The following is a 16012-nucleotide window of genomic DNA, read 5'->3' on the forward strand; positions in this document are numbered from 1 at the left end:
ACATGTATACTTTGTTGCATATCTCAGTGAGTTATTTCAGTGAATTATGTCTCAAACATGATCACTAGCTTGTAAAAAAGTGCTCTGAAATATTATGGCAACCTCAGGTTTGCAATGTTTGATTAACAAATACAATGTGTACAACTCTTCAGCAGCAGTGAACACATACTCAATTTACATTGATATATTGCATATGGCAGTGATATGTGTTACAAATTCAATTAATGCATTCATAGTTCAATTAGTTTTGATGGATGGTCACCACTTTAGATACAATCCGAATAGAGAAGTGTATAAGATGCAAGGTCGACACTACTTAATGGGCAAAAATGTATCAATCTCAAGGTCAGCCTCAAACTCATACTATGGATCGACAATTTGCAAATGAATATCAGTCAAAAGGTTACACCTGACTTCACCATCTGTTTTATTCAGTACATGAGTAGTGGAGCACCTCAGTGTGTTAGATCTCCTGTTTTATATAGAATATAAATAGCCCACTGGAACTTGTGCATCTGCGCATTGTATGACGATAACCCCAGGATCGCAGGACTGGACACTGTCCTCCTGACGGTTTCACAAATGACATTTCCAGATTTACCAAACCAACATTTTATATTACAAAAGTGAAAAGTACCCAACATCATGGTGATAGTTTTTAGTAAATGTAAAGGTGGAATTCTACCAGATTTAATCACAATTGGAAAGAGTGACAGGATGGAAATTATTAGGGGTTGAAGATAATTTATTGAAAATCATGTCATGAGCTAGATCTCAATACAATCAATCCTGCCAGTTTAAGTAGCATGCTAGCTTGCAAGGTGAGCGAAAGTGTTAAGATGTTGAACCATCTCACAACACAAGCTAGCTAAGTGGGAAAGCATGTCAATAACCGGCTACACAGCTTTCATTTAGGAAAGCTTTAGGGAAAGTATTCATTCCTTCTTCTAATTGCAAGGTGAAACAGGTGAAGTCTAGTAAAACTGCCCCTATATCAGCCATATTATTCATTAGCTACTAGTTAAGGTAAGAGAAATCTGAACTGGAATCTGAGTCCAGTGCATGGGAGGTCTCTCAGTTCACAACTACCATCTGGTCACACACAAAGATGACAGTAAATCAAGTCTTTTACATCAACAATGGATTAAGACTGGAATGGATTTAAAATGCTAACACAAAAGATTAATTTAAAATAGCATTGTTTGTGTTCATAAAATGCAAAACTTAGAACAATATCTCATTATGTATTAGTTTTTAATAATTAGAATATTTGAAGTCTGGTGTTAATCCGCACAACTAGAGCAAACCGTATGCCTGTATGCCCTTATAAAAAATGTACAACTTAAATATGTGTTTCTTGTTTGAGCAAAACAGTATTTTAATCCCTGGCAATTATTTAAAATTTATTTTAAACATTTTACATGACAATTTTCATTAAACAAATGACTAAGCTATAATTAGGTAAACATCCCTGCCTGGTGTCACTGCAAGTTGGATTTATAGGCTGTGTAGTCTTATCAGTACCTGAAATTCATCCTTATTTATTCCTTGAAAAGTTGGCACTGGGGCATCTCCACTGCCCCCAAGGAGAATTTAGTAAGCCATTACTTAATCTGTGGGGACCTCTCATTGACCTGCTCAAACCTCTGCCCGTATCAGCTTCCATGAGCAGAGGACAGAAGTGCTGGTGTAAATGTCTCCCTTTGTTGTTTATAATGGAGATCAGCAGAGAGCTGCTCAGTGTTAGCTCAGAGAATCAGATTTTCAAAAAAGTATGAAATACGTTAAATGAAAGAACTGTTTCCAGTTAAAATTGCAAGATCTACAATCTCATGAATAGATTTAATAAAGTTGTTACTTTTGATGATACTTTTTGCAATTTCACTGAAGTTGTTAAAGTATTCCCAGAAGCCTTTTTTTGTCAGCTGTCAGTTTAACTCTTCAGATTAAATCAAAGCTCTAAATCTAAAGCTCTTTGATGACCAACAAAAAAATACAGAATATCATGAGATGTATTGTGTATTGACCAAACGTATGAAAAACAAGATTTTTTTTTTTCCATATTGCCCACCCCTTGTTCTTTGTATTGTGAGGCTGATGAGGAGGCCTTTAATATGGATGATCAAAATAAGGACATTACAAAACCCCAGAGACACAAACCAAAACATTCAATGTAATTTGTGCATACCACCAGAATTGAAGCCAGGTGAGATTGTTGTGGAGTCATTATGTTGTCAGCAGACAAGTATACATTTATAAAATGATAGTTGTTTGGGATATTTCTCAAATGCAGACATTACCAAGTTATAAAATGATCCTGCTTTTGGCGGAGTTTCCGTTTAATGTCACAAGTGAGAGGAATGGAATTTGCTGCTTGTGTATGGCAAAAAAAAAAAGTGCTGAATATTTGTCTCCCCCGCAGCATATAGAGGAGGGAGCAGCACACAAGATGACAGCGCTGCTGTAATCCGTCACCACAAACTGAGAGCGTTGTCTCCGCTCTGTTCTTTGTTTATCTTTACCTCTCCCGCACCCCTCCTCCCACCCCCAAAACCCCCCACCCCCTAATGCCAACGTGCCGCTGAGGTTGGCAACTCCAATTAAGCTTTACATTGTAAGAGCATACTTTCTTCATTGTGACAAACAGCCCCTCCCTTGGACAGTCTGGATATGCACCAGTTGACGCCACTTTGTACTCTTCAGTTCTCTCACTCACATCTTCTTACACATCTTAAACTGATAGTGTTGCAATGTAAAGATGTTCACGGGTAATATTGTTTTATAAGTGGCTATTCTGCAACATTACTTGGTAAATATTTTACTTTTTTTTTTTTTAGTTCCTGACTAAAGTCGGTCAGTCTGATATGATTATACCCCTGGTGTAAACAGTGAGATATTGCAGAAATATTTCACATGTATCTTTTGTCAGGTTTCACTTCTGTTTGTTTCTCAGCCCTTTTTCACTCAAGGCACTCAGAACTGGCAGACTCTTGTAGTAGATGCAGCATGGAGAAAGCTGCTTAGCATGTTTAAAGTACGCAGGTATGCATGCATTAAAAACTCTCAAAATACACTTATTGAGACTGAATTTACTTCATCTTATTGATATCTTTCAAGGCAAAAGAACAAACAAACTTTATGTGTCCTATTCTTTGGACACCTGGACATTCAGGCCAGGATTGAATTAAAACTTCATTAAAAACAGTCATCTTAATGAAAAAAGCAATTAATCAGAAACAAACCATCCCAGATTAAACTGGTGCTGTATCTGAATGAAGTGACCTTTCTGAGCCATTAAGAATTACAGGAAAAGGGAACTCACTAGAATACAGCATTGCATTAGATTTTCAGCACTGAATTATGAATAAACATCCACTTGTCTGGAGAACTATATCATTTTAATGGGGCATTTGGCTGTTTTCAGTTTAAATAGCTTTTTTCATGTCTGACATGACATTCCTCAGTGAATTCCATTATGTACTCTTTTTATTTTTATGCTGAATTTTGTATTTAGTTGTGATACTTTAATAAAACTCAAGGGATTGTTGAAGTTTGAGATAGGAATACAAACTACCACTCAGAAACTGTCACTTGCCGTTTTAAAAAAAACCTCCCACGCCCGGCCTGAACACCCCTCATTTCAGGCCCCGCCTTTTCTTCTTTCTTAGATTTTAGCCCTTGTGAATGGAAAGCCGATGCTTACAAATGTAAGGCTGACCCTGGAGGAGGATAAGGCTGATTTGATTGAATCCCAGCCTCCCTGTCACCCAAGTAGCATTTATTCATTCAAAATGTATCCCTCCTGCCCATGCTCTTATGCTGTGTTTCATAAAATAGCTCAGCAGGTAACATGAAATAATCCATTAACATAAGCAGTCTCTGAATAGGCCAGTCCTCTGCCTCAAGCAGACACATGCATTTAGCCCTACTTCTCAAGCATCATTTCCAAGGTGGAATTTGGGCTGGTAAATTAACCTTTGCACGCTGAGCTAGAATGAGAAATTTGTTATTATAATTATATTTATGTATTTGCCTCCTGCATTGTCAGTATGGAAAACAGAAAATCATATTTTTGTTGCACAGGGATTGAAGCACTAAAGCTGCAGTGACATCCATGGTGCTGCTTGTTATCCCTCGATCCCAGGGATGCTACTGACAATGGTCTTATATCAAGGTGGCTTCACTGTTTTGGGGGAATTGACAGATATGCACTTCTGAAGCTCAAACCAAAAAACAAACAAGCAAAAAAGTTTTTCTTGTTTCTCAGTTCAGAGTGCAGTAATGTGCAGAACACTTGAGTTTTTAAATATTTTATGAACACCCAACCTAACAGTAAAAAAAGAAAATGCATACATCTGCAGTATGGATGGTGCTGTGTTTTCGGCTTTTGTCCTCAATAATTCTCATCTCTATTCCACGGCTGTCAGAATTTCCACCCCAAGCAGAACGGAATCACCTGTTTTATTTGAAATAGATGTAAGGAGAATTGAGTTCGTATGAAGGCTGTGGTTAAAAGTTGAGTGTCAGCAGGATATTTCTAAGTTTGAAAGAGTGTGAAATTATAGGGGCTACAAGTCTTGAAATCTGAATTTCTAGGATGTGAAGTCATGTGCAGAGAAGTGAAGATGTATCATAACTTGTTTTTATGGTTTCTACAGGTGAGGTTTGATATCACATCCTACCGAGCTTTGGACTTCTGCTGAGCTTTGGTCCAGATTCAACCTAACCACAGCACTCTGTCATCTTACATTTGAGTAATTGATTCAAGGCTGTATTTTTAAAATAATTTGATTAAACATCTTTTTTTTAAATTTAGCTACCATTAAGCTCCTTTTTTTGGGGAAAAGTATTTTAATATTGTAAAATGTGTATAAAAAATTGTGTAAAATATTTACTGAAATATGCTGATATTTACTGGATCAGTTCAGGTGAAGCACCAAAAGGTAAAACAGCAGTGCTATACCTAGGATCTAAACCTTCAATTTTTGGGTTACAGTGTAAACTCCTCAACCACCTTGCCACAGTTGAGTAATGTGGTTGCCCCACATTGTTTTGGCAGTGCAGTTACACACAAAAGAGCTGTGAGCTGTAATGTTGCATCTAGAAGCTTGTGCTGTACTGCTGTACTGTATGAAAAATCAAAAGCATCAGTTTTCATTTCACCAAAATAACAATGAATATGAACGTGGCTGTTGTCAGCTAAAGGCAAATGTACTACATCTATGTCATTACCTGTTTTGCTTTTTTCTATATGGGGTATGGAAAAAAATATCTTAATTCAAAGACAACGCATTAAACTTAATCTCGGAAGATTTCAGCCAGTCCATTAACACTGATCACCCACTGGAAAATCTTGAGAAACTTTAATTAAAATAATATGCCATGCCATTACTCACATGCTCCACAAATGTAGCAATTAATATTAAAATGTCAGAAAACACATGTGGTTTGAAGAAGCGTGTTGTTTACTCCTCCAGCTCTGTGGTTGGGTAAGGAGGTGCCACTTGTTTATCTCTTTCTGTTCTGGTCATTGTAATATTGTATCTTTATTTGTCAAAAAGGATGTGGGTGTGGTTAACATCAGAAGCGATTCACAAAATGGATGTAGCAATTTAGTTAACAGAAATAATTTCAGTTATTAAGTAATTAAGTGCAATGGTGGAGCAACAATGTGTGTATGTCCCATGTGTATATTACACATTGACATAATCGCAGGTAAAGGAGAACAAATGTCCAATATATTCATTATTTTTATTGTATATAATTTGTTTAGTTCCTTCTTAGGCAGAAGTATTGATAAATATAGAAAGACTGTATTAGCTTTACTTGTCTGTTTTTGTGTGTTGTATGTGTATCTGTAAACAAGTTTCATAGTTAAATCAGCACAGTAATATAAGACCTAGTCAACAGAACTTTAATGACCCCTGTTCCATCAGAATACATCAGTCTGTTGAAATCCAATTTATAAAGAAAAGGAAGTCAGATTTTTTTTCTTGGCTATTATATAGTAATGTGTGCCTTTTGGTCTGGAATTCTTTACATTCTTTACATACAGTGACTGAGCAGTATGTGCTACTATCTGAATAATAAATGCATACAAGAAGCCTGTGTACTGAGCCTCTGTACTTCTTCAGTCAGCCACCCACATGTTCCTTTTTCAAATACTGTTTTGTCTCCTATTCTGTAGTGATAAGTTACTTTAAGATGCCCTCATCAATTTTAGTTAACGTGATTTGAATAATTCAGATGGTTAATGCTAACTGTGTGTGAAGTCATCTTATTCACATTCATTTTAGGCATTGCATATACAAATACATTTTCATATTCCTTCAGAGAGGCATTAAATATTTGATGTGATTGCATGTAATATTCAAAACGTGATTATTTCATGCAAAATAAAAGATGTCTAATACCATGTAATTCACTCAGGTAAAGGAAGAGAGACAAATTTAAATGAATAAGGGGGAAATGTGCAAATGATGAGTGTTGTAGTAGCATTCAGGATTCAGTTTAACATGGTATTATGCTGTTAGGGAATACCTGACTCTGACATAGGACACCTGGCTTTAGGTTTGCGTTTTGTAATATTGTTGGTGTATAGAATAAACATGGAATGAGTTGTAAATATTCCAGCATAACTGAAAAATGCTTCAGGTTTCAGGTTTATTGTTAAAATATAGAAGCATGGCTAGAAGGTGAGAAGCTTTCAAATAAGGCTGCCATTTGCCATTGCCACATTGAAATGCACTTTCTACCATGCACTGCAGCTACAGTACAAAGCAGTAATCATTTCCCCTGGGATTCTCAGATTATTAGTTAAACAGTATTATAGCTGGCCAGCCAACTTGTGTCTGGGGAAACCTCCTTTCCTCTCTATGCATACGAAAAATGTCCTGTACTTCTACTCAAAAGGGACTTTTTTACTCAAAAGGGACTTTTTTTTTTTTTCATTTTGCAGTTGCACAGTGGAATGCAAATCAAACCTTTTGGTTGCCAGGCGTCCCTCAGTGTTTCATGTATATCCTGGGAGCAGTCACATAAATAAAGAACAATACTGGTGTCACTTATTAATGTCATCGTACGATCAGGGAAACAAGAGAGCTCTACAGATAATATAGATAGTCAATGTAGAATTCACTAATGTAGAAGGGGCACCATAAGAATGAACGATTGCTCTGAAATGTTTACATGCAACACAGACTACATCAAACATTACAATTATTGGTGGTATACATATTGATTCTGCTTGTGACCCTGTTCCTCTTCTTCTTGAGAAAGAAGTCATTCAGATAGTGCGTGCACCTGAAACTACTGTATCTCAGTTCACAGTGTCATGTGCAATTGCTGTTAGTTGTTTTTAATTTGATATTGATTCATGACTGTTGTAAATGTTTTGGTTAATATACTGCACTATGTATTTATGTTGCAATATTTGCATGAAATGCCCATGTTAATGATATGTGTAAAAAGAATAACTTCAATTTCAGAGGTTTTTAATATCGGCTTTGTGGTTGTGAATGCAAGAAGGAACCCCACTTCTAGTAACATTATTTTCCCTCACTGATTAACTAACTGACTGCACAAGTGCCTCCTTTAGTAATTAATTTTATCATTCAAGGGCAAAGGGCCCTCAAAGTACTTGCAGTAAACATGTTTGGTTCTTATTTTTTATTCATAACAGAATTGTTGCGAATCAGTCTTGTACAATTAAGCTATCTGACTATGTGTTTTTGTAGTACTTCAATGCATATTTTGTCATTTGATGTTCTCTGAAAGTTGTTATAGTGGAACGCTTTCCAGCTGAAGTTTGTGTATTAGGCAGGGGCAGTATTCACATACATTTAATATATCTGTTAGCATTTGTGTTCTGGTATTTTTGAAAACATTTTAGTTAATATTGATTGTTTGATGAAGTATGTAAACAGATATAGGCTATAATTTGCTTAATAATTAATGTGTGAATATCTTTCCCTGACTCTCTTTCATTCTATTCTGCTGCTGCTTTTTGCCAGTTGCTTGCTTTGCTCACCCAATAATTTCCTCTTCACAGACCCAGCAAACTTGATCTATTCACTAACAATGGGTGTGGCCACTTGTAAAGCTGAGGTTCTCAACACCAGGTTTGTCTGTTTCTGTCTGAGATAAAGCTGAAAGCTGCTGGGTGTATGCTGTACGATCCTGGTATTTATCTTAGAGATCAGGATATTATTTTCATTAAGCAGTGAAACTCTCTAGTAGCGCATAGAATTTTCTAATCTGAACACAGATTTGTCTTTTGATCCCTACCCAGTACACTCGGTGGATATGCTTATTGTGAAGCTAGGGAAATCTAAGTCCTTGAGCATACTCCATCTCTGTGAAGTGTGAAATGGGGCTTGCACATTTTTGGATCATATGAGTTAAATAGAGACCAGCAGTAATTTTTGTCGGTGTTTACAGCATGGCAAGAGAAAAGTGCACTATTTGTAAGTCATAGACCTGAAAGTAAATGAAGAGGACACGTGATATATCTCTGCATTTTCTAATGAATATTTTTGCTTTTTACATTAAGTGCGGATTAGAGGGTGCAGTTTCTGTTTGTTATGTGGATTATAACACAAGGCATCATTTTTTATACTCTGGTGTCTTGGTAGTTGTTCAAAAATCAGTCTTAATGTCCCAAAGACTAGCCATGTCACAGTTCAGAATGAAATAAAAAATGGAAATGGCTTTTATTGGTGTGTATTATTAATGGATATTTGAATATTTGATTAAAACAGTTGTACAAGCCCTTTAAAATTAAATCCTGTGCATTTAGAATTAATGTATTATCTACAGAAGCTTCTCTTTCAGTCAGACACAATTAAATGCACAATGAATATAGTCATGCAGCAGACAAAAAAACAGGGCATCACAATACAGAACTTGGGCATAAACAGTTATATATATGAACAAGTATATTCTATGCCTGCATTTTTAAGTCAGTGATTTGTGAATGACAGCCTATCCTAATCCAACAATTTACCATTGAAAAGGGCCACGTTACCATGAAAGCTTCCAAAGTACAACCTTATCATTATGAAACCAGCAGTGTAGATCCTTGTTTTTGTAGACAGGTCCTTCTTTATCACGTTCAATAGCCTCTGTCATTGTGCTTCTGCAAAATCTGATTTGACAATTACAGCTGCACCTCACAGGAAACCAACGCCACTGTAGAATGTACTGTGGTGCGGGGGGCATGTCCTAGCGTGTCACCATATGGTGTGCTACTTGGCTGCAGAGTTTTGAGAATACTTTTTGCAATGAATTGCACAGTATGCTGGTAAGTAATGCCTTCACTTTACTTTTATTATTTTCCAGCAGTATCTCTGAGCTACAATCAAGATGTCACTTTGTCCTAATTTAAAGCTTTCAGAAAGCTTTTAGTCTTCTCATTCTAGACCTCTCAAGCTAGTCTTAAAGGTACAGAGGTGTTCATGCTTGAGCCAGGTTTGGGCTTACATAACACTTTATACAGTCACAGTTATTGAGTTTCAAACAATTCTGTTTTTTAAAGAATCCTGGGAAATCCTACCAATTACACTTTCAATAGTAAATGTATAGAGATGCAGAAATATCGATGTTCATATTTAATCACAGACAGAAGTTGTTCATTTGGAGGGTGTTTCATATCAAAGTTATTATTGTATATTAACATTAGCTTGCCAGTATGAGCACTTGAATTTAGTAGTTGCAAACTAATAGAATTCCTAGATAAAATATGGTCAGTTGGCAAGTTTTTCACCCAACATTTGTATCTTACATACATTAGACTCAACTGTGCACAACAACCTGTGCACTGGGCACTGGTATGTCTTCCAGTACATTCGTGTACCAACGCAAGTCCCAGGGTGCACTAGTGAAGTGGACACTAAATTTGAGGATAGGTAGTACTTCACTGACATCATCTGAGCAACTCACAGGCATCTGACATGTTTCAGGGTGCCAAGAGCAGTGTGATGAGGAGATGCTGGCGCAGCTCCCCACCCCTGTCCCTAGTGGGAAAAAAAAACAATTCCTCTGTTATGTGCTTCCAGTCTTTGTTGGTAGATAACATGGCCAGTTGTGCTTGGCCTGTGTCTGGACTGCTTTTGCTGTATGGTAGCCCTGTATGTAATTTTTTGATGTAATTATTTAAGTTTACTACAGTTCATCTGGGAGGTTTTAAGGATGTAAAATATGGATGTGCTGATGATGATGATGTGAAATATGGAAGTGAGGATATGAAAGCTGTTGTAAACGATGTGAAATTTTGGAGGCCACTGTTTTGGTCAAAAAGGAAAAGGTTTGTGTCATACATTAAACCTGTTTGGTGTAATTACAAAAGGTCATTACAAAAAGGAATGACATGACTACTTGAAAGAACGGAGGTTCTAAAATCAGCTGTCTGATTAGGAAATTCTTGCTGCAGTCACTGCCTTGTCTGTGGGAAGTTTGCAATCTGCATATGCAGATGTGCTAACAAGCAACTTTTGGTTTGTTGCTTAATTATCAGTTCTCATGAGATTAACAAAAAAGGCCTTATTCAACTTTTTTTTTCTAGGACAGAGCAGCCGTGTCTTTTTTTTGTGTTTTGCATTATATTCCTTACTCCTCTACTCAAGCTCTACTTCCCCGCAATATGTTCTAGTCACTTGCCTGCCACCTCTTGTGAATCCTTTTCCACCCTCCATTGATGTGCTGTCACAAAACATGTTAAACTGGCAGCGAACCACTTGTAAGCACTCCTCTGTCTCCATTCTATTTCTGTCATTGGGCTTACAGGTAATGAAAAACTGGGTCTCATTTGTTGGGCCGAGGAGGTAAGGAAGAGGGAGGAGGAGATGCAGAGACAGGCAATTATTTTTGGGTGCGCAGCGACAACAAAAAATAAATCATGGCGAAGCCACCTTGGAAGATGCTAATGTCTAATTTCACTGTACATGTTAAATTTGATGTATTGTAATTTTCCTTTACTATTGTAAATAATTATACTGAAATGTTCTCAATATTTGATTTTTAAGATTACAGATATGATATGTCAACCTTCATTGTTTCCTAACCTACTTTAGGCTTTCTAACGGGCATACACGACAGAGAAGAAATTTCTTCTCTCTTTGGATTCTAGCACATTATATTGTTACTTTTTGTCTCAGGACTGTTTTTGATCACTAAATTACATAAATACCTCAAATGCTTGTGTAACTGTGTATAGCCTTTTAGGTTACATTTGAGCATGTCTTACTGTTTGGTGTTTGAGTTTCCATATCCATTTTAGCAGTCCATTCATTCTAACATTCAAACAGACAGAAGTGGCATATCCACAATCACAGTGCATTCTGGGGACCGAAAGCAGACAGTAGTTATGTGGAATACACTATAAAAGTAAATGATTTTAATGATGCAGGACAACTACCATGCTGCGTAGAATTATTGGGAAAAAAACGGCTTTTTGAATCAGTTGCTGATTCATGATTACTCGTGCTTGAGAGAAAGGGACTGTAATGAGCTAATGTCAGAATATTTCCCTAAAAGTATTTGGAAATTTAGAAATTGATTTGAAATGTGTGTGTGTGTGTGTGTGTGTGTGTGTGTGTGTGTGTGTGTGTGTGTGTGTGTATAACTAAGGTAAGAAACAACATACCCCGGTATGTTTTTTTACGTTATGATTTTTGGTGAAGTTATCTTTAAGGTTTTGAAGGTTTTGCTTTATGCTGGCTTTTGCTTCAGGGTCAGTTGTGGTGTGCTGCAAGAAAATAAAATCCTTTCAGTCAATACACAACCAAAATCAAGGGAAACAGCCATAGCTGTAACCCACCTTAAAATTTTGTATCACATAAAATAACTTGACGATTTTCTTTAATGCAAATACCATATAAATCAGTTTCTGTCTGTCTGTCCCACTGACTGGAACTGTGTGGAAGCAAGGCTGACTTTGTATGGGGCAAAAAGTTTTTTATTGATGAGTTGCGGCCAACTCGAACACATGTTCTCAGTGTTTGTTAACAGATATTATAAAGGAATTGACATCTTAGCAAGGTGCACAGCAAGGCTGCCATGATATAGAAGAGACTGGAAGCAAACAAATGATGTTATTGTGTTTTATTTCTGTATGACAAAGGGGATTGCATCCACTCTATGTTCATTTTTCATCTCATATAATGACCTACCAAAGCTGTACAAATCAGAAGAACAAGATGTGACATTTCTCTTCAGTAACTAATACCAGTAAAGTTTGTGATTATGATGCGAGCAATGAACTCCAGCCAATTACTCCTCTGAAGAATGTTGTAACTGGGAATGGTGCCGGGGCTTAGTATACAGTTGCTGTTGCTTTGTATTGCATCAGAGTTGGAGTCAGATCTGATTTAAAGAGAGGAACAAATGAAAGCGACTGATAAGGGACTGTGTAGCAGATAGACTGTAAAGGAGTCACCAAAGGGTTGGGGACCAGAAGCTGTAAGGGATCCGGCTTGGCTGGAAGCCCATGTGTGTCACAGTGCTTCCTCGACTGCGGAGTAGAGATGCTGAGGCTGGCGTTGAGTCAAAACTGCCAAGCCTTCTTAAGGGAGAATACAGTTCTTTAAAAAAGAGAGTTTATCGGTGTTCAATCAAACCAGCTTTATTCTCATAAGGATTAGGCTTAAACACATAATGGTCATCTTTCTGTCCATAAGGGCTCAAAAATCCTGGAAACTGGAAAAAATGGCCTTAGATTAAGAGCAGTCAGATTTAAAATAGGAGCTATTTTACAGTCAGGTGGTCAGTGGAACTTTATCCCCTTTTTGGTCAAAATATTGGACTTTAAAAAGCTTTTTTAAAACGATTAAAACATCTTTGCAACATTAATCTTTATCAGGTTTGGTAAATACAGGCTTGGTGCTAGGAGAAAATACAGGGGGGTGCATCTGCAATCCACGAGGGTGCACAAAAAGTCATAAATACTGTGCAGACATCGGGATATAAGGAGACTACTGGGGGTGCACTGAGGTCCATCTGGATGTGCAGTGCACCCCTTGAGACCCCCATAGCGCCAGGCCTGGGTAAATATCATTAGTTAAGGTTTTTTTCTGTTACCTCAGTCATCACAGCAACAACACTATGACTGAAATGAATGAGATGAACAAAACAGGGAGTGAGAAAATGGGCAGAACAAGACAGACAGGAATGCATTGAAGTTTGAGGGCTGTCTTCACCATGAGATTTTGGCTTAATTTCCTATTTTTTTCTTGAGAATTTTTGTATGCTTTGTGCATGCGGAACCTGTGACAAGGAATCACCAAAGATTATATTTATTCTGATTTAGCTGATACAGACTTCTCGCTTACATGTAACGTCTTTATCTGCCAAACGCATCTGGTTTCTAATTTTATCACTTCTGAGCAAATCTGTAAGCCTGAATACTGGTAAAAATCTAACTACCACTCAGTATGAACAGTGACTCGCTCTCAAAATATAAAATGGTTCTTTGAAATTAAGAAAAATACCTGTCATATGATGCACCAATATTTTGGATGAAGTCAAATAAGGATAGCTGATGAGGCATCAGGTGCTACATATATAGCTTCGAGGGGAAATGTTGGAATCCAGATTTTTGCTATTGACAGTAAACTATGAGCTACAGCAGAAAAGCTTGATAATTGTGTGTCTTTCTCATGTTGCCTCATTTGTATACAACCCAAATGACGACACTTCCCTGAACTAGAGGTGGTCTTTTTTCACCTTCAGAAGAACATCAGTACCCACTGAAATCTCTTCATTTGGAAATTTGGAAATCTCACCAGATGTACAGATGCATTTTATTCATTTTTCATGGTTTGGGTCAGTGATACAACTGTTAGGGTTTCAAATGGGCAGGTAAAATCCTACAATGCAATGCAATCCTGCAGTGGAATGGAATCTATAGTGTAATTACTCTGTTAGAAATTGTGATCATTGGCTTCCAGATCTGGCTTCCTGAGGTGTGATTCTCTATGGCTCAGAACTGTCTCTTTATCGAGCTAAAAGGCTGGATTAATCTGGGATGGGTTGTTTTTGTTTGAATTGTACCTGTCCTTACAATTACGTAGCAGTTTTGATTGAATCCAGGCCAGAATATTGTGCCTTTGGCATGATAATGTCCTTCCACCCACTCCGTATCTGCCTCTTTTGTACCTGCTTTGGCATTGCACAAGCATCCTTTCTGTCTCAAGCTGTGCTGAACTATTTTAGTATTAACTAGTGTCAATGGTCAGTAAATGTGCAGATGGATGCATACAAGACATTATAGTTTGGTCTGATTTGAAGAGGCCATGGCCTAGAATGCTATTACACTTCCCTGAACAGGCAGCGGAATCTAATTCATGTCTGCCAATCATCACAGATCAATAGCTGCTCCTCTTCAAGCGGCACTGGCCTTGACCTCATCATTACAGAACAGAATTTGTCCATTAACACAGACAACTGATAGCTTCTGAGATTAGACAGAATGAAACGGGGCAAACAGCTTCTTCTTGCACGCAGAACGCAGGTTGGGAAGGGTACCAAAGGCATAGAAACCCGATTAGCTTCCTTCTTCAGCAAAATGAATGAGAAAAGCCTCTTCCTCATCAGGCTTTTGCCAAGTAAACGATTCTGCTCTATAAGCTTTCTCTTTGGAAACAAATTCTGTTTTGGTTCAGTTGGATGACAGATGAATCATGAGGTTCTTGTGTGTGGGTTATGTAGTGTCTGTACTTCTCTGCGTGTCATTTTCTGTTCAATGAATTGCCTGTGGATGGGGAACTTTTTGTGTAGGTGTTCTGCAACATACAGTCCTTCTGAACACAGGAATACACAATCTTGGGATCAGTAACAGAGTTAAATACAATATAAAACAGTGATATTTAGTTTGTTAAAAATGCTGTTTGCCACTAAAAATCTCCATTTACCCTGATTGGGGGTAGTTGTCTTGGAGTAATTGAATAGATTAGTTATTTTATGTGTGTGTTTCTAATGATCCTCACAATTTGCTAGATTTGACACACGCGGAGTGGGTGGAAAGCTTGCATTTATCTGTCTCACACTTAATGCTTAGAGATTAAACCTGCTTTTAATTTCTTCACCATTCCCACTAATGTGAAGGATAGAGATGAAATGCAGAACACTATTGTTAAGCGTGTCATACTGAATGCAGACATAATCCGGTGTTCTAAATATATGACTGAGATAAAAATAAAGTATGGATTTCCTGTTTTGAATATCCGTTATTCATAGTACATAAGAGAGCCAGAAAAGCCCAGTACACAAGCAAACAAATTAAATGAGGTGCATATAATTTTCTTCGGTGAAGTCTGTAGGCGGGGTGTCTTTTCCATTAATCAGAATGTATGCTCCATTAAATTCAATATTGTGCAGAGATGGTAAACCAGTTTTTTTTTTTTTTTTTTTTTAGTAATATAAAACCAGTGGCTCCTAAGTGGCTCAGCCAGCCTGATGCTCATCCCTAGGGCAGGCTCAGCTCTTACGGCCTATGGTGTCAAAACCAGTGGTGTCGTCTAATGACAATGACCAGGAGCCCACATCAGTGAACAAACAAACCTTCTTCCATTGGGAGGCCACATTGATGTGAAAGTTGATGACCCCAGTTGTTGCTAGTCTGTCTAAAAAATAAGATGCAGTTTCTTGCATTACCTTGAGGAGCAGATACCTCCATGTCTACTGCATTTTCTCCCCCGCTTCTCTTACGGTGGTAAATAACTAGCAACTAGTGTAAACACTAGTTATCCTGCTAAAAACCTAGAACATTGCCACTAATTAACAACTTGCCTGCTCGGTGGAAAAACTGCCTAGCTGCAGATTTTAATATCCCCATGCTTGATTTCATCTGAAACATTAGAATATCAGGTCTTTTTCTTTTTTAATTGTCATTCTTATTGAAGTACAGCTAGAAAAGAACCCAGTGTGAATAAAATGCAATACAATGAATTTTACCTTTCCTCCAATGTGGCAAACATCTACATCTGGCTGGGCATATTCAATTTTAACTTTGAACAAT

The sequence above is a fragment of the Megalops cyprinoides genome, chromosome 6 (genome assembly GCF_013368585.1).
Source record: "Megalops cyprinoides isolate fMegCyp1 chromosome 6, fMegCyp1.pri, whole genome shotgun sequence".
Classification (NCBI taxonomy): Eukaryota; Metazoa; Chordata; class Actinopteri; order Elopiformes; family Megalopidae; genus Megalops; species Megalops cyprinoides.